The following is a 20,143-nucleotide window of genomic DNA, read 5'->3' on the forward strand; positions in this document are numbered from 1 at the left end:
ACCCATGCTATCCATAGTGCAGGTTTCATAGCAAAAGTATTTTTCAGCACTAAAACTCATACTACAAACCAAAGTAAGGTTAGCACTGAAAAACCCATGCTACCGTAAAACCTAACTAGAAATCCACAGTAGGCTCTGTGTGGCTTATTACATTGGCCCCTCTGTACCTGACTGGACTTGCTTACTTGCCAAACTGTATACAATTATATAAAATCATGAATAGGATAGAACAGATTAGTTATTTACATTTTCAAATAATACAAAGGACTTAACATGAAAATAACTAGTAGCAGATTATAACAAATTAGACATTTTTTCAATCAATGCACAATTAATCTGTGGAATTTGTTGCTGGAGGATATGGTCAAAGCATCCAGTACAAATTGGTTTAAAAAGGAGTTTGGACAAGATTCTAGAAGAAATGTCCATAACCAATTATTTAAAATCAAGTAAACAAACTTTTTTAAAATATCCAAAATTAGCAACCCAAGCGCTGAGATAATCATGTACCATCTACATTTTCTGTTTATTTAAATTAGATATAATTTTTTAAATTGCATAAGTACATAAGATATGTCATACTGGGTCAGCGCAAGGGTCCATCAAGCCCAGTATCCTGTCTCCAACAGTGGCCACTGCTTCATTGTATGTTGAGTGTAAAAAAAAAAATAAATTCATCAGATTTGTTTTAAATGTGCTACTTGCTAACTTCATGGAGTGCCTTCTAGTCCTTATATTATCCAAAAGAGTAAATAAATGATTCACATTTGCCTGTTCAAGTTCTTTCATGATTTTGTAGACCTCTATCATATTGTCCCTCAGCCATCTCTTCTTCAAGCTGAACAACCCTAACCTCTTTAGCCTTTCCTCATAGGGAAGCCATTCCATGCCCTTTATCATTTTGGTCATCCTTCTCTGTACTTTTTCCAGTGCAACTATATATATTTTTTTGAGATGCAATGACTAGAATTGCACACAGTTCAAGATGTGGTCTCACCATGGAGCAATACAGAGGCATTATGACTTCCTCTATTTTATTTGTCATTCCCTTCCTAATAATTCTTAATATTCTGCTTGTTTTTTGAACTCCCCAGCACACTGAGCTGATGATTTCAATGTAATGTGATGCCCAGTTTTTTTTCCTGGGTGATAACTCCTAATATGGATCCTAACATCGTGTAGCTACACCATAGGTTATTTTTCCCTATATGCATCACCTTGCACTTGTCCACATTATATTTCATCTGCCATATGAACACCCAGTCTTACATTCTTGCAAGGTCCTCCTGTAACTAATTTATCACAATCCATGTCTGATCTAACTAACATTTTAGGGTTATTTTTAAATTGAAAGAGGGCCACTCAAACTTTAAACAATATTAGCATGTACTTATCCTGCCACAGCAGTTATCACAGCAACTATCCATGGCCTGCACTTTTGCATCTATGTGACCCTCAGACAATTTACTACATGGATGATGCTGATTATGATCTAAGAAATATCCATTTGGACATTAAAGGCCTGGCCATGGACAATTGTTGTGATAATTGCTATGATGGGATAATTACACATTAATATTGTTTAAAGTTTTACTGGCTGTCTGACATTCCAATTTGAAACAAACCATAAAACGAACTTTTATGTATAATTAATGTTTTTATATGCAATTGAAAAAATATTTTTATAAGATATATCATTACAACTGGGTTTTGGGTTGTTAAGATTTGGTCCTTCCATGTTGGGAGAGTGTGAACTGATTCATGCAAATGATAGCAAAACAATATGAAACCATTTTAAAAGTATTTGTTTGGTTGATATTGAGTCCTCTTTGGTTTATTATATTCTAATTGTTGAGAGTGGCCTGTGTGCATGCCGGGAGAGTGGGCGCTCGCCCGCTTTCCTGCAATTTTACTGTATCGGCCCATCAGATGGGCTACTAACAAAAGGCAATGTTCTTTAGTTTGTTTGCTCATATCTTTCCCGTCATTGCTCCACCTTATCACAGTCAGTTGCAAGAAATGTAGGTCTTTTTAATGTGAATTTTACAACCTGTCAAAGGATTTCTCCTTTTTTTTACTTTTCAAAACTTTTAGACTTTAACAAAGCTAATATATTTATAGATCTTAGTTTCTTCTGTCAGCTATAAATTAAACCTCTACATATGATGCCTACTAATACTAGGTAAGATTCTGGTGTTAAATTGTCATATTATCAAATCTTCAAAGTGACATTTCCTTGGCATTCAAATTTGAATAAATATAGAAAAATTTTAGGAACTATTTTACTTGATAAGTCCTTTAGAAAATCCTTTCTCTTTATACAAAGAAATCTCTTTCTCTCTATATATATATAAAATGAAAAAATATATGCTGATATATATATATATATATATATATATATATATATATATATATATATATATATATACATATGTATAATGTATGCTCAATTTCTTTATATAGATAGATAAGTATAAATAAAATACTAATAAGCATTTCTACTAGCTGACCGACTTATATGTATCTATACTAACTTACATTTGCATGTGCTGTCAAAGCAATCAATCTACTAGCTGCACAAATTTGTATTTATAACTTTTAACAAGTATGAAGTAGGACCAGAAAATTATCTAATTGTATATATGTGTATGTGTACATATATATATACATATATGTGTATGCTATATATATATAGCATACACATACAGTATATACAACAATTAGATAACAAATTTCTGGTCCTAATTCATACTTGCTAAAAGTTATAAATAAAAATTTGTGCAGCTAGTAGATTGATTGCTTTGACAGCACATGCAAATGTGAGGTTGCACAGATACATATAAACTTGTCAGCTAGTAGAAATGCTTATTAGTATTTTGAGTTCTGAACTTTAAAGTAATAGACACATTTTCCCTTGGGTGTATAGTCCAAAGCTGTTAAGTTTCATTTTCCATGGTATTTTTCCATCATGTTCTAAGTGTTTTTAGAAGTGATGGCACACAGGTTTGCCTTCTAGAATATTAAAAAAACAAAACTGTCTTAGGGCAGACTAATTCTAGCTGTATCAAGCTCAGACAACACACAATGACTTTTAAATAATGTATGAAATAAAGAAGAAATCATAGAAGGAAGCAGAGGATGGGGCATTGTTTTTCAGACAATAAATTGAGATAAGAGAGAAAAGTGCAGCCAAAATAAGATGTGAAAATCACACAGGGACAGTAACTTTCAAACCGGGGCACAGGCGCACTTATGTACCACTGCGTTGGTCCGTGCCCGGGACCCAGCAGTTTTGTAACACGCATGCATATGTGCACATGTTATAAAATAGCTTGACCACATGCTCATTTGAGCTAAATTTAACTTGGGCACGTGTATGTGCACATGCTGCTTTTATGGTGTAAATTGGAGGATTTCAAAAGGGGCGTGTGTCGACACTCTTCCCAGTTTTACCAATTCATCCTCATATCGCCCAGTTAAGAGACAGGTCCTCCAAACCCCCCTAATTTAATCACCGTCACTCCCCCCAGTTAGCTCCGACCCTAAAACCCTGCAGATTGGTCTATTTTTCTTTATTTTTTAACTTACATGTCATCCATAGCAGAAGTAAAGTTACACTGCAGAGGACCATGGCACATGCCAGATTGCTTAAGTATTTACACGCTCATCTCAGTTTCACCCCCTGAAATGCCAATGGCCTGCCCAGACCATGCTCACACCGTTCCCTTTTTTGAAAATGTTTTAGATGTGTGCACTCCGGGAGCTATGTGTGTATCTTACCGGCTTTTAAAATCTGTTCAGCGTGTGCAAGCTCAACATATTCACGCATCCCCTAATTAATGTGCACATCAGGCTTTTAAAATTCACCTATTAATATTTACATAGTAGGCCTCTCAATTCTGCTTCATTTCCCTAAGGATCACACCACAAAGTATGTGGTCAATCATTAATGGCTGGCAACATGGTCATGAATAACTGGGCAGAATGGATGGATCAAATGGTCTTTTTCTGCCATTATGTGCTATGTTACTAGATTTCTGTCTTTTGTGCTAATTTACTGGACAGTCTCAGCATCATATTGTAATCACAATCATTTCAATGGAGGTTTTCATACAGAAATATTTTTCAGTATCAAATTGCTTATCTTTTCAAAACGTTTGTTTTCTTGTGGATCACAGGAAAAATATGGAAACATTTTGATAAAGTTACAGCTTATTACCACTCCTCAACAAATAACTCAATGTATTTAAAAAACAATATCATGGACAATTGTGATTATTTGTTAGATATTTGCCAAATTAACTTTTTACAGAATCACTTTTTACAGAATCATGTTAAACAAGCCAATTTTCACAGTATTAGATTCTTTCACCTCCAGGTCTCTATTTCAAATCCAATCTATTAAAAAAAAAAAAAAAAATGAAGGGGGGAGTGTTTCTAGACCATGCTTGACCTAGTCTTAAACATTGAAAAAACATTTCTAATGTACAAGTAGATGCCCATGTAAGTGATCTTTAGATGGTATGATTTAATAAGAACATAAAAACAAATGTAATGACAAAAACAGAGAGGAGATGTTCAAAGCTGAAAATCCTGAATTTAAAAAATACCAGTTTTGGTAAAATGTGGAAATATTTTAAAAAGGCACTGGCTCAGTGGGAGGATATAGGTGAAGTAGAAGAGAGGTGGACTAAACTAAAAGGAACTACAGCAAGGGCAATACATATTCTTGTCAGCAAAGGAAATCAACTAAGAATAAGAAGAAACTGGTAAAGCTTTCCAAAGAGGTGGCAGAAAACTTAAGAGCAAAAGATTAGCATTTAAAAAGTACAAAGGATCTTTTGTTCAGTACTCACTGAAGGAAGGATTGGAGACAGACCACAGAATATTGGTAGGGGTATGCATAGCAATGGGGTAGAGGTCATACCATTTACAGAAGAAAGAGTATGCAGAACTAGCAAAACTGCAAGTGACAAAGTTATAAATCTGGATTCATAAATTCTAACATAATAAGGGATATTCAGAGAGATTCTGCTGCATCCACTGAAGGATCTGTTCAATAGATCTTTGGAGATGGAAGTGGTTCTGTGACACTGGAGAAGGGAGGATGTTGTCTCTATTCATAAAAGTAATAACAGAGAGGAGGTTGGAAATTAGTCTGATTAGTCTGCAGGAAGGCAAAAGCTGTGAAGTTTCCAAAAGTTAGACATTTCATTGAAGAAGAGGTCTTCCTCCAAACATGGCCCAAGTTATATGGGTATATTCATAAGGATCTTGGACACTTTAATTGTCAAGTCCCCTTAGATTTTGCTGCATTTAAAAATTAATAAACTAACCTTCTTTTTCCAAGGAGTTACTGCAGGAGATAATTCCACAAATCATGCTAACAGGATTTGCAAATTTTTAATTCAGGGGGTAGAGCAAATATCATGTTCTGCAAAGTTAACATGGCCAATATCTACACCTCTTTCATTATGTTGTGCCCTAGAGGCTGGTAAAGGTTTATTGCAGTTCATATGTGTGAGAGAGAAAAAGAGAGAGAGAGAGAGAGAGAGAGAGAGAGAAAGAGAGAGAGAGAGAGAGAGAGAGACTTGCTATAATACCACCTCCCTAGACAGGTATTTGTATCCCTATGGGAGGCCCACCTAGTAACTCGAGGTGGGGATTAGGTATGAGTGTAGGGGGTTGGGGGCCACTTTGACATTCAACATGAGACGTACGAACAGAACAGTGGTCTCTTGTGAAGATTTGCTGGCCTTCGGAGTGAGGAAACTCACTCCAAGATGAGATTTGGGCAATGTTCTCTCCACCTAGCTTGATGGACTCTATACCTGGGTAACAACAAGCTAGGTGGAGAGAACATTGCCCAAATCTCATCTTGGAGTGAGTTTCCTCACTCCGAAGGCCAGCAAATCTTCACAAGAGACCACAGTTCTGTTCGTACGTCTCATGTTGAATGTCAAAGTGGCCCCCAACCCCCTACACTCATACCTAATCCCCACCTCGAGTTACTAGGTGGGCCTCCCATAGGGATACAAATACCTGTCTAGAGAGGAGGCATTATAGCAAGTCTCTCTCTCTCTCTCTCTCTCTCTCTCTCTCTCTCTCTCTCTCTCTCTCTCTCTCTCTCTCTCTCTCTCTCTCTCTCTCTCATACCCCTTTTTGGTATCCAGTGCGATATTGGAAAATGAGGCCCTTAGTGACTATGATTAAATATGGAGCTTGGAAAAACTTTTGTTTATGTCCCCACTCCTGTTGCAAGGCACCATTGGTGGTTTGCCATAGAAGTGTTTTTGAAGTTTAAATGTTTCAGTTTAGTTTTGGGAATGGTTTCCTTTTAGAATCATTATTGATTTGTTTAACACTTCCCTGGTATTGCACTCTTTTTGTTTTCAGTAGTACACAGAATCTTCAACCAGGGTTCTCAATCAGCCAGTCTTGCATCAACTTGGCATATAAAATCTTCAGCCAGGGTTCTTCAGCTACCTGCTTTGCTTATCCCGGCCACCAAAATGAAATCACATTGGCCTTCTAGCTCTTCCAAATAAGCATCCCCTGCTTCAGTTTCTTGGCTATGGGTCCCTGAGCCAAAAGTCAGGGACTACTTCTGGGTGTTCTATTGATGAGGACACTGGCCTGGGGTCTGACTGATCAAATACTTGAATGGCCTGCAGTAGAGTGCTATTTAATAGGGATGTTCAGAAGGAAAAAAATTGTTTTTATTTGGTTTTCATTTACCGGGACCCAAATTCATTGCATTAGTTTCATGGGGGGAAAACCAATTCATTGATTAGTTTTAATCATTGTCCGTTTTCCTATTAATGTCAAAGGGGAAAGTATTTGCAGCCTATGTTTGGCTGCAGATTTGGGGTTTTCTTATCAATTCTGATGAAACTTCTGGGGAGCAATCATCAGAACAAAAAAAGAGCTCCAAGGTACTTAGGCTGTGGCAAAGTGGCACCAAAGTGGCATGAATAGCCTAAGGCTCTGTAAAGGGGCAAAGAGGTACCAGGAGTGTCAAGAGTGCTTTAACAGAGGTGCAAAGCAGCAGCAAGAGTGTCAAAAACACACCACAGCTTCAAAAGAGAGCACCGATAACAGTTGCATGAACCCTCAAAGGCAGCACGACAGGCAAAGTGGCAAGAGAAGTGGCATCAACATCCTACAGCACAATGAAGGGGGAATATAGCAAGCAGAAAGAGTGTCAGAAAGAGCCACAAGGTGCCGATAAAGGGACAAAGCAGCAGAAAGACCACACACTGAGGAACCATGATAGTGGCAAGAGCACCACAAGGAGTAGAGTGAGTCTTCTGGTGTATGGCAGCAAGGCAGAGTGGCAGAAAGTTGACAGGGGCAAGACAGGCTGGCACAGCTAAGGTAGTCAGGTCCCTGCGGTTTTGATAGGGGTAAGACAGACTGGCCCTGGGGAGAGTTCCCTTTCCTTTCTGCAGGAAAGGGCTCCCTAGAATGGGTTCGCTCCTAGAGTGGGGTGTTTCCATTGGCGTCTCATGAGCCATCGCTGGACTTTTAAAATCTGGTGGACGTAGCAGATATTCAAACAAGAATTTTCAAGGCCAAGGCGGAGGAGGTTTCCATGTGAACAGCGGTTCAACATGGGTCAGCAGGTGTTAAGAGATAGGCTGGCTACACCCGGGGAGAGTTCCTTTCCTTTTCACAGGAAAGGGATTCCTAGAATGGGATGTTGGCCCCAAGAGTGGAGCACAAGCCTTCAAGCGTGGTAAGTCAATGAGGAGGAGGTTTTCATGTGAACAGCGATTCAAAATGGGTCAGAAGGTGCTAAGAGATAGGCTGGCTACACCCAGGGAGAGTTCCCTTTCCTTTCTGCAGGAAATGGCTCCCTGAAATAGGTTGGCCCCTAGAGTGTGGTGGTTCCATTGGCATCTAGTGAATACCCAGAAGCAATTAACTGTACAGGCACTTCAGCTGATGACAAAGGAACTTAAAGAGCTCTCAGAAATAAGAAAAAAGCTACTCAAGTCCAAATCTACAATATCAACCTATGTTGACTTTGTAGTTTACACAGTGCCTCTGTAAAGTATGGGAACACAGAGGATGAACTAGAGTATAACTACCACCAGTTTTCTATAACATTCGAAGCATTAATGTTGGCACGTAAGAAACATCTAGGGAAAATGGCCCGTTTTATGAAGGTCATGAAAACTATTGAGCATAGGAAATATCCAAACTCCAAGCTGGACAGACAGGCACAGCGTAAGAGGTCCAGGTCTTAAGTCCCTTGTAGAGACTTAAGGCCTGGACAGACAGGCACAGCATTAGAGGATAGATGTCAAGCCCTTGTAGGGACGTAAGGCCTGGATGGACAGGCACAGCATTAGAGGTTAGAGGTCAAGTCCTTGTAGGGATATAAGGCCTGGACGGACAGGCACAGCATTAGAGGTCAAGCCCTTGTAGGGATGTAAGGCCAGATGGATAGGCACATCATTAGAGGATAGAGGACAAGACCTTGTAGGGACAAAATGCCTGGATGGACAGGCACAGCATTAGAGGATAGAGATCAAGCCCTTGTAGGGACATAAGGCCTGGATGGACAGGCACATCATTTGAGGTCAAGCCCTTGTAGGGAGGTAAGGCCTGGATGGACAGGCACAGCATTAGAGGTCAAGCCCTTGTAGGGATGTAAGGCCTGAATGGCTAGGCACAACATTAGAGATCAAGCCCTTGTAGGGACATAAGGCCTGGATAGACAGGCAAACCATTAGATGTCAAGCCCTTGTAGGGACATAAGGCCTGGGCGGATAGGCACAGCATTAGAGGTCAAGCCCTTGAAGGGACGTAAGGCCTAGACAGATAGGCACAACATTAGATGTCAAGCCCTTGTAGGGATGTAAGGCCTGGACCGACAAGCACATCATTAGAGGTGAAGCCCTTTTAGGGACATAAGGCCTGGATAGACAGGCACAGCATTAGAGGATAGAGGTCCAGCCCTTGTATGGACATAAGGCCTGAACGGACAGGCACATCATTAGAACTCAAGCCCTTGTAGGGACGTAAGGCCTGGATGGACAGGCACAGAATTAGAGGATACAGGTCAAGCACTTCTAGGGATATAAGGCCTAGACAGGCGGGCACAGCATTAGAGCTCAAGCCCTTGTAGGGATGTAAGGCCTGGACAGAAAGGCACTGCATTAGAGGTGATGCCCTTTTAGGGACGCAATGCTTGGACAGACAGGCACAGCATTAGAGGATAGAGGTCAAGACCTTGTAGGGACATAAGGCATAGACAGGCTGGCACAACATTAGAGGTCAAGCCCTTGTAGGGACGTAAGGCCTGGATATACAGGCACAGCATTAGAGGTCAAGCCCTTGTAGGTACATAAGGCCTGGACAGGCAGGCACAGCATTAGAGGTCACGCCCTTGTAGGGACGTAGGGCCTGGACATACAGGCACAGCATTAGAGGTCAAGCCCTTGTAGGGATGTAAGGTCTGGACAGACAGGCACAGCATTAGAGGTGAAGCTCTTTTAGGGACATATGTTCTGGATAGACAGGCACAGCCTTAGAGGATAGAGGTCAAACTCTTATAGGGACATAAGGCCTGGATGGATAGGTACAGCAATAGAGGTCAAGCCCTTGTAGGGACATAAGGCCTGGATGGACAGGCACAGCATTAGAAGTTAGAGGTCAAGCTCTTGTAGGGACGCTTGGATGGACAGGCACAACATTAGAACTCAAGCACTTGTAGGGGCGTAAGGCCTGGATGGACAGGCACAGAATTAAAGGATAGAGGTCAAGCACTTCTAGGGACATAAGGCCTAGACAGGCAGGCACAACATTAGAGGTCAAGCCCTTGTAGGGACGTAAGGCCTGGACAGACAGGCACAGCATTAGAGGTGAAGCTCTTTTAGGGACATAAGGCCTGGATAGACAGGCACAGCATTAGAGGATAGAGGTCAAGCCCTTGCAGGGACATAAAGTCTGGATGGACAGGCACAGCATTAGAGGACAGGCCCTTGTAGGGATGTAAGGCCTGGACAGATAGGCACAGAATTAGAGGATAGAGGTCAAGCCCTTGTAGGGAATTAAGGCCTGAACGGACAGGCACAGCATTAGAAGTCAAGCCCTTGTAGGGACGTAAGTCCTTTACGGACAGGCAGATGATTAGAGGATAGAGGTCAAGCCCTTGTTGGGACATAAGGCCTGGATGGACAGGCACAGCATTAGAGGTCAAGCCCTTTAAGGGACATAAGGCCTGGACAGACAAGCATAGCATTAGAGGTCAATCCCTTGTAGGGACGTAAGGCCTGGATGGACAGGCACAGCATTAGAGATCAAGCCCTTGTAGGGATGTAAGGTCTGGACGGACAGCCACAGCATTAGCAGATAGAGGATAGACTGTCATTGAAAATAGACAATCACTGGCACACTGGTTGGTGGATATGACAGATATCACTGAGCCACTTTGGCTAGGTGTAGACAGACAGTAGACTTGTGTGCCCTATATCCCAGCGGATCTGTCTGCATGTCCTCTGTGGGCTCTGAGAGATACCGTGTTACTGACATTTGTTCTGGTGTCTCCTTTGCTTGGGTGGGCTGAGAGTCATTCATGCCAACTGCTTTCTTTCTAGCCTGTTGCAGAAGAGATGATTCTTTAGGGGCAATATGGCTTTGCCATACTGAAGTGGAGGAGGAAGTACTAGCTATCACTGACAGAGTGTTGCTCCTGCTTGGGCTAGAACAACTCTCTGAAGTGCTCGCCGCTGTTTCCTCCTGTACTTCATGCCTAATCTTTCTCTGCCTATGGCAGAGAAAGATTAGGCATGAAGAGAAAGACTTTAATAACAGCAGGTCCTTCACCAATAGGAGACAATCGTACTGTAGGGCGAGTTTCCCTTTCACACAGGGATCACAGACTCTGGTGATCATGTATGTCTGGTCTTCTATTAAAGGCCTTAATCTCTCTTGCACCTGCTTCTGCAAGAAGTCCAGACAATGCAGCACCTCTGCTGTCACTCCCTCTTCCTGTTTAAAGCCCTCCAAATTTTTCTCCAGAAAATTAACCTTAGGGATGATGTCAGACAAGGTGGTACTTCTGGAACTCAGCTCCTCTGTGGCATCCTTGAAGGGCTGCAGGATTTTTACCAGCTGACTCAAAACTAACCAATCATGATGCCCTAGGGGACCATGCACGACTATGTCCATTACCGCAGAAAGTTCATGAAGGAGTCTGCTGCTCCACTAACCTCTGCAGCATCATATAGGTTGAATTACGCAGGGTGGAAATGTCTTGAATGAGACACTTGTGAGGCATCAACCAAATCAGTCTGCTTTTGTCAGAGAACCTGCCCAGCCTTCACACTTCTGTGGAAGTGCGCTGCTATGTTCCTGCACTTGTGTATTAATGTATGCAGGTAATCATTCTCTTGGTCATTGGACTCCAACCCCAGAACTGACTTCACTACCAGGGGCAGAGTGAGTGAAAAACATCGGATGTTCTGAAAGTGCCCATCGCATATTGCCTTTACCATGTTTGCACTATTGTCTGTGACAAAGAACTCTGCCTGAAGATTCCTGTGTCGCTGTTGTTGCTGCCAGCCCGCCAGCATCTGTCTGATGCATGATAGAATATTGGCTGAGGTATGGGCCTCTTCCGTCAGGTGAGTATGCAGTAAAGCCCACCTCCACCCTGATACTTCTTCACTAATAGAGTTGCTGCCTGCCCCTGCCTCAGCCAGGTCCCACCAGTGTGCTGTCAGGGAGAGATAAGAGTGTGCAGCCTTCATAGCAATCCAGATATCGCAGGTGAAATGCACACTCCCCTCTGCCTTAGCTAGCAGTGCTTGGATAAGACTGAGACACTGGTTGTACAAGCTGGGGATGACCTTTCTGCTAAATGTGGTTCTGGAGGGGACTTTGTAATTTGGAACTAAGACCTTCAACAAATGTTTGAAACCCACATTCTCCACTATCTGCAAGGGCTGGTCATCAAGGGCAATCATGTCCCCAATGCTCCTGGTTACAACTTTTGAGGCTGCCTGCCTCCTTCCCTGGGATAGCTTTACTGAACACCACCCCATTTCCTCCATAGTGTGTTGATGTTTCTGCCACATGCCACAGGACTGCTGGCCTGCCACCTGACTGCTAGAAGGGGCTGAGGGCATGGGGTGACTCTGCTCCTTTTCAAACACTTTATGCTGCCTGGAAAAAGGGGTCCCCTGACTGGTACTGCCACCATCCCAAAAGGCAGTACTGTTGGGTGTTGCTTCTGCATATGATGCATCATGCCAAAATTAGTTAGATGGCCCATTTGCTTGCCTCTGCTAATACTGGCACAGTAATTACACTGAGCAAAACACAGGACCTCCATCACTTTAAAGTGACTCCAGATCGCAGATTTCTTTCGTGATCCCTTCTCTATAGCCTTTGGGGTGGATGCTGGCACTGGAGCTGAAGTAGTGGGTGCACCCTGAGAAGCAATGCCAGGGGCATCAGTCACACTCTCTGCCTGCGCTGACTGCTCTTCCTCCTCATCATCATCAGTTTCATCTCTCGCCTGCAGCACTGAAGTGGAGGCTAAGACGGAACTAACTAATCCTCCTAAACCTTCTTCAGCTATTACTTCTTCCATTTCTGATGATGTGAATCCCATACAAGATGATTCTTCAACGGAATCAGAAGCAAACAGTGCCTGCACTACATTTTCAATGCTAAGTTGAGTCTGCTCTCGTACTGCTGCTTTTGGGTATCGCTCTTTTTTCTTGCATGACTCAGCCTCCCCTTCCCTCACCTCCAAAAGTACAGGGTCAGAAACAGGTGGTGGCAATGCATTATCTTTAAATTTCAGTTTTTTCCGGATGGAACTGTCTTCCCCTCCAGAGATTTTAGATTGGGGGACTGGCACTGCCTTTTGAAGTGCCTCCTCTGCCAGTCCCAATCACTTGACCACATCTAGCTTTCCTGACATCATGGATTTAATGTCACTGCCTACTAGGGATTTCAATAAACAGAATTATTTCCAAAAGAGGCCTTCTGGGGATGTGGCTTCAGAAAGCACTAGGGATGTGAATCGTGTCCTCGATCGTCTTAATGATCGATTTCGGCTGGGAGGGGGAGGGAATCGTATTGTTGCCGTTTGGGGGGGTAAAATATCGTGAAAAATCGTGAAAAATCTAAAAATCTAAAAATCGCAAAACCGGCACATTAAAACCCCCTAAAACCCACCCCGACCCTTTAAATTAAATCCCCCACCCTCCCGAACCCCCCCCAAATGAGTTAAATAACCTGCAGGTCCAGCGGCGGTCCGGAACGGCAGCGGTCCGGAACGGGCTCCTGCTCCTGAATCTTGTTGTCTTCAGCCGGCGCCATTTTGGAAAATGGCGCCGGCTGAAGACAACAAGATCCAGGAGCAGGAGCCCGTTCCGGACCGCTGCCGTTCCGGACCGCCGCTGGACCCGCAGGTTATTTAACTCATTTGGGGGGGGTTCGGGAGGGTGGGGGATTTAATTTAAAGGGTCGGGGGTGGGTTTTAGGGGGTTTTAGTGTGCCGGCTCACGATTCTAACGATTTATAACGATAAATCGTTAGAATCTCTATTGTATTGTGTTCCATAACGGTTTAAGACGATATTAAAATTATCGGACGATAATTTTAATCATCCTAAAATGATTCACATCCCTAGAAAGCACAGCTGTCCCAATATATGTGAGTCTGCAAAACTGCCCACTGATGCCCAGTGCACTGCCTTCTTGGCTTAAAAGAGCACCACTGTCCCAATATATGTGAGTCTGCAAAATTGCCCACTGACGCCCAGTGCACTGCCTTCTTGACTTAAAAGAGCAATGCTGTCCCAATATATGTTAGTCTGCAAAACTGCCCAGGGCCCACTGTTGCCCAGTGCACTGCCTTCTTGGCTTAAAAGAGCACAGAGAGACAGTCTGAGTTCAATAAAAAAAACCTGCAGTTAACAAAATAGCGTGGCTTGGCACAGCAACAAAAACGAAGAAATATCTTTTTCAATGGAAAATTCTATCAAACTAGCTAGAAATTGAATATATCACCTACCCACAACACCCAAATCCTGCTTGCAACCTACCCCAGGGGGTAAAATATAAAAATAAGCAGCAAAATGCCACTGCTAGCAGCTTGTTTCAGTGGGACAGATAGAGAGACCATCTGAGATCAATAATAAAAAAAAAAATGCGGTCATAAAAAGCATGGCTAGCTGGGGCAATGCAGCAAAATCGAACAAATATCTTTTTCAATGGAAAATACTATCAACGTAGCTAGCAATTGAAATCAGATTTGAGACACTTAGACTAGCTCTGAGTACAGCCACCTCCACGGACCACCCCCACAAAGAAAGAGCATTTCACGCCGTGTGCTTAACATATAAATAGTATAGTGTCCTCAGGAACAGCATCACAGAGCACTGAGTGAGAGCAGCAATTGGCTGCATTATTTATTTATTTATTTATTTAGGGTTTTTATATACCGACATTCTCGATATACATATCAAATCAAGTCGGTTTCCATATAACAAAACTGTCGCCGGTAAGGCGTTACATTAAACAATCGACAAACTATTGAACAAAAGAACGTAGATCAAAAATATTAAATATTAAACGTAAAAAAGATATATAAAATAAAATAGACGACAAAAAAGTTCGTCAAAATAACAAGAATAGATGATACGATAACTTTGGTAGGTAAGGTTGAATTGTACCGGTAGGGGTTTACAGGTGATAGTGATCAATGTTGAAAGAAATAACTATGGGAAAGCATGAGCTAGAAAGCTGATGCTTCAAGAGATGGTTTTTCATAGCAGGTGGGTGGACTGTCCAGATAAGGTCCTGAAGGTCCTAAGGGTATAAGGTCGGTAGTGGACTTTATATTGTGCTATTTTGCTCTTTATATTGTGCTATTTTGGACTTTATATTGTGCTATTTTATATTTATATTTGTAAATAAATATAATATATTATTTATATTTGTATTTGTATTTACATTTGTATTTGTATTATATTTTTATACATTATATATACAGTATATTATATACACATTATATATACAATATATTATATATTATACATTTGTATTTGTATTATATTTGTATTTACAAATATAATATATTATTTATATTTGTAAATAAATATAATATAAATATAATATATACATATATTATATTTATATTTGGACTTTATATTGTGCTATTTTGCTCTTTTTTCTAATGCTTATCAGAGCTAAGCATTAGAAAAATGCTTAGCTCTGATAGGTTGCATTCTGGTCTCCTTGCAAACCTGTCTGACCCACTCTGTGACAGGGCTGTGAGGCCACTTATGACTCACAGGAAAGGGCTGGTTTTTGCTATGGATACTCCAACATGGCCTTCTCCTATTTCAAATGCCTGCTAAGAAATCACTGCGAGCCAAAAGAATGAAACTAATATGATATATTTTATTCGTGGGGGATCGCGATGCATTTCGTGAACCCACGAATACATCGAATAGGGACTTATGCGTTTCGGATTGCACATTCGTTGAAAACGAATGCACATCCCTACTATTTAAATTATTGACAGCAACAGACAAGTTGTTGAGGCATGTGTGTGCTGCCTTTAGGTGTAACAGCTTCATATGAGCTCATTGCTATTGTGGTACAGAGCTTGGTTATGTCTTCTGCCCTGTTAATGCAGGTATCTGTTAGGGCTGGCCAGATTGACCTCTACCTGTTGCGGAAATGGAAATAGTAGCAAAGGCTGAGTAACTGCTTGTTGTGCCCCTTCTGCTGGAGAGGGTGGCAAAACCTCTGACACTGTTGGCTTGGTCCCTGCTACCAGCTGGGGTATTAGCTGCATTAGGCTGCCAATCTTCCAATTGATGGTACTGATGTCCATTGGACCTGAGAATGACATTTTCCCTATTGTAAACAGAGGTTGAAAGCTTGAATGTATTTATATTGGTGGTTGTTTACTATCCCTTTAAAGGGGACTGAATGTTGTCAACCTCTATGTTGCTAGGCAACACGGAGGCTGACAAGAAGTGAGTCAGTGGTTAATGTACATTTAGATTACAAATGGGCACAGGGAAGGAAATTATAAACTCAGGCATTGTGAGGTTCCATAAATTTGAACATTTTCTTTTAAAGGAAAGAAAAAAACATTTGTCTATTTGCAAAAAAATTTAGAATACAATTTAGGGACAGAGAATGATAGCTTTTAAAATTATCCTTTAAGATTAAGTGTATGAATGTGGCATGTAACAGGAAAACTTGAATATTGTTTTATATATATATGTATATAAAGAGAGAGAGTGAGAGAGTTATCTTTGATTAAAGAAGACAGAAAACATTAGGAAAGGCAAAAAAAAAAAAAAAAAAAAAAGAAGTCTTGAGAGAGAGGATTAGTTAAAAATAAAAAAGTAGAAGTATGAGAATTTCACTTTTTTTCTGCTTTAGTTAAGGTAAACTGAGTGAAAGAAAATTGGCTGTGACAAAAATAGAGAATTATCACTGTGAGCTAAAACTTTAAAGATTTTCTGCTAAAGGACAGTTTTAAATTTCCACTGTAAAGCAGGGAATGTTCACTTGGTGCTGGCTGCACTGTTAAGCTACTGACAGCCAGCTGAGTGAATAACTCCGTTGAGAAAAGGAAAATTTTAATCTTTGAAATGTGAAGGAAGGACTTAAGAAAAGTAAATTTACTAGCATATATTGGAAGTTTTCTTCAACAGCGTCATTCTGTAACTGATTAAAATTTAGTAGAATAATTCTGAAAGTTAAAAGAAATCAGCAAAAAGTCTCAGCTTTTAAATACCTCTGGCCAAATGGTTGCTTAAAAAAATAGGGCTGTTCAGAGATAAGATATTTGTATTGGTTTGTTTTTTTAATTTTGGGGGACTTCTTTTGGTCTTTTTTTTTTAATTGTTTATATTTTTTCACCTCCCTTTATGTCCTGAATTGAAATAAACTTAAAAAAACCCCCAATAAAAAAGAGTCACTTTGGCACTAATCTAATGGCTGCTGGCATTATTATTAAACGACCAGGTCTTTGGTTAGGAACAAAAGGGCATTGCTCCTGCTTCTTTCATTTTGGGGGTACCCCACAGAAATACATTGGTGTTGGGGAAGTCCCCAATCCCAAAAAAATATGTTGTGGGTGAGTAGGGGGTCAGAAGAGTCTGGAGAAGAACCAAATCCTGGGGGGGGTTCCAGAAAAGAAGGGGGATCAGAAGGGCCTGAGGAGGCCTAGCCCGGAAGTCCCAGCAATTGCGGTTTTCTTGGAGGTGTGGAATTTGGGAAGGAGGTTGGAGGGCCTCAAGTAGGCCATTTAAAATAATCTGGACCAAAAATACCCAAAATCTTTTGGATATTTGCATTGAAGAAGAAAAACATCGAATAATAACTCATTTTAAATTTACTTCCAAAAAATCTTAGGCATCAAAGATATAAATGTGGCAAATTAATTTACTATCTAGACCAGGGGTGGGCAGTTCCGGTCCTCGAGGGCCACAAACCAGTCTGGTTTTCAGGATATCCCTAATGAATATGCATGAGAGAGATTTGCATGCACTCTGCCTCAGTTGTATGCAAATCTATGTCATGCATATTCATTTGGATATCCTAAAACCTCAACAGGTTTGTGGCCGTCGAGGACTGGAATTGCCCACCACGATCTAGACTATGAACCATCATAACACCCAGTGGATGCCTTAAATTCTCAGCATTTTCCCTGTTCATTGGCTCACATTTAACCATAGGTCCAACTATTAGTTATCCCAGCTTTTAATAAATGTTTCATTTATACTCATTAAAATTATAAAAAAGAAAAAGCTGTTACCCCTAGTTGAATGGTTTAGAATTGGTTCCCGAAGATCAGGTAAGGTCTCTAGGGGTGATTTTGGACTTTGAATTTTCTTTGGAAAAATATGTTTCACAAGTAGCAAGAAATACTTATTCTAGAATGAAATTATTGAAACATTTGAAACTGTACTTGGAGCTGCCTGCACTCATGGTGGTAGCCTGTGCCTTGGCTCTTTCATATTTCAATTATTGTAATACAATGTTTTTGGGATTACAGGGAAAAGTGATTAAAAAATAACAACTCCTAGAAAACATGACTGCTCTACTGGTTTTGGGAAAATCTTGAAGAATTTCAGCCAGACCATTTATTTATTTATTTTATTTAAAATCTTTTCTATACCGTCGTTCAGTATATTACCGTCACAACGGTTTACATAGGGGCACACATAGGGGCACATTGTTTCTGGAACTGCATTGGTTATCCACAGCAGATAGATACAGGCTCAAGAATTTGGTGCTGGCATTAACAATTCTAAATGGTTTTAGTTCTCCCTCATTGAGGAGATTTTTACAATGGCATGTAGCCAAAAGAATTTTATGATCTGCAGGAAGGTGTTATTTGGATCTTCCACCAGTAAAAATGTTTATTCATTCTCGATTAGTTGTAAGATCATTTTCAAATGTAATCCCACATTTATGGAATACTCCACCTTTGGAGATGAGGGAAGAGTCAAATTTGGCTAGATTTTAGAAGAAATTAAAGACAGGATCAATGTTTGCAAATAATTTACATTTGTTAATAACTGCTCATAAACAATTAATAGCTGTCTCAAATTTGGAGTAGGTGGAATTAGACTTGTATAAGAAACAGGGTGTGATTGGAAAATGTTGGAAATATTGTTTTATGTTTTTATGTTTTATTTTAATTATGATGTTTTATTATAATTTTATATTAAATTGATTTTGTTGTATAACACTTTGGGTGATAATTTTTATCTGGAAAGTGATTAATAAATGCTAATAAATAAATAAATAAATACTGCCCAAGATGACATCATGTTTTGTTACATCTGCTTCAGGGGCTCTTCAAACATGAATTTATCAAAACAACACTTTAATTATTTCTGAAATTATATGTTGAGTTTATAAAGCTTAAAGGTGAATTTTAAAAGCCTGGCATGCACCAAAACCAGGAGATACGTGCACAAGTTGGGTCGGCGTGCACCACATGGATTTTATAAGGCACCTGTGTACACGTGTTTCTCCCACTATGCACAAAACAATTTTCTCTTAAAAGGGGCAGGGAGTGGGCATGGTGTGGAAAGGCATCAGCATTCCTGGATTTCTCAATGAAAGCAGCGCGTGCATACTTAAGTGCACAAACACTCACCCAGGTCCCCTGCCACGTAAATTTAATTCTGCTATGGATGGATCGTAAGTCAGAAAACAAAAAAACAGTAGAGGTGAATGGGGCTTTAAAGGTTGGGGTTAGCAAGGTAAAAGGGAGGCTATTTAACTGGGGAGGTTAGGAAGTCCTATCCATTACCTGGGTGAACTGGGAATGAACTGTGAAAACTGGTAATTGTATAGGCGTGTGTCTTCTAAAATCCTCTCACGAGGTAGATGTAGCATTTGCGCACCTAGGTGTGGCTTACTGAAAATTGTGTGCACATGTGCATGAATTCAACCTATTTTATACCATGACGGTAACTTTTAAACAGCAGTGTAGGTGCACGTATGTTGGTTTGTGCCTAGGGAGATGGCATTTTATAACAAATGCATGTATATGCGCACGTAGTATAAAATAGGCTGAATGCATGAAGTCTTCTATGAGTGAATGATTTCCATCGCATTGCTAAATGAACAAGAGTGAATAATCAGTTAAGATGAGTGTTTGAATGAATGAATGAATGAAGAATTGGGTTACTGAGTCAAGAAACATCCGTATAAAGTGCAGTAAGCAGCTCAGGAAACACAACAGCATTCCTATAATACAGAGTCACCATAAACACATCATGTAGCCAATGTAGAAAAGGTTGTGCTGAGATACATTCCCCTGATGAATCCTATGTCAGTGAAACTATCTTAATGCAAATTGTGATAACTTTGTGAAAAGTGCTAGAATTGTTGTATTTCCTACATACAAACACTGAGAGAGAAAGAGAGAGAGAGAGAGAAACCATAATGCCCTCACACTAGATAGGTATTTATATCTCTATGGGAGGCCCACCTAGTAACTCGAGGTTTAGGTATTAGTGTAGGGGTTAGGGGCCACTTTGATATTCAAAGTGAGATGTACAAACAGAACAGTGCTCTCTTGTGAAGATTTGATGACCTTCGGAGTGAGGAAACTCACCCAAGGATGAGAT

The sequence above is a fragment of the Rhinatrema bivittatum genome, chromosome 5 (genome assembly GCF_901001135.1).
Source record: "Rhinatrema bivittatum chromosome 5, aRhiBiv1.1, whole genome shotgun sequence".
NCBI classification, from domain to species: domain Eukaryota; kingdom Metazoa; phylum Chordata; class Amphibia; order Gymnophiona; family Rhinatrematidae; genus Rhinatrema; species Rhinatrema bivittatum.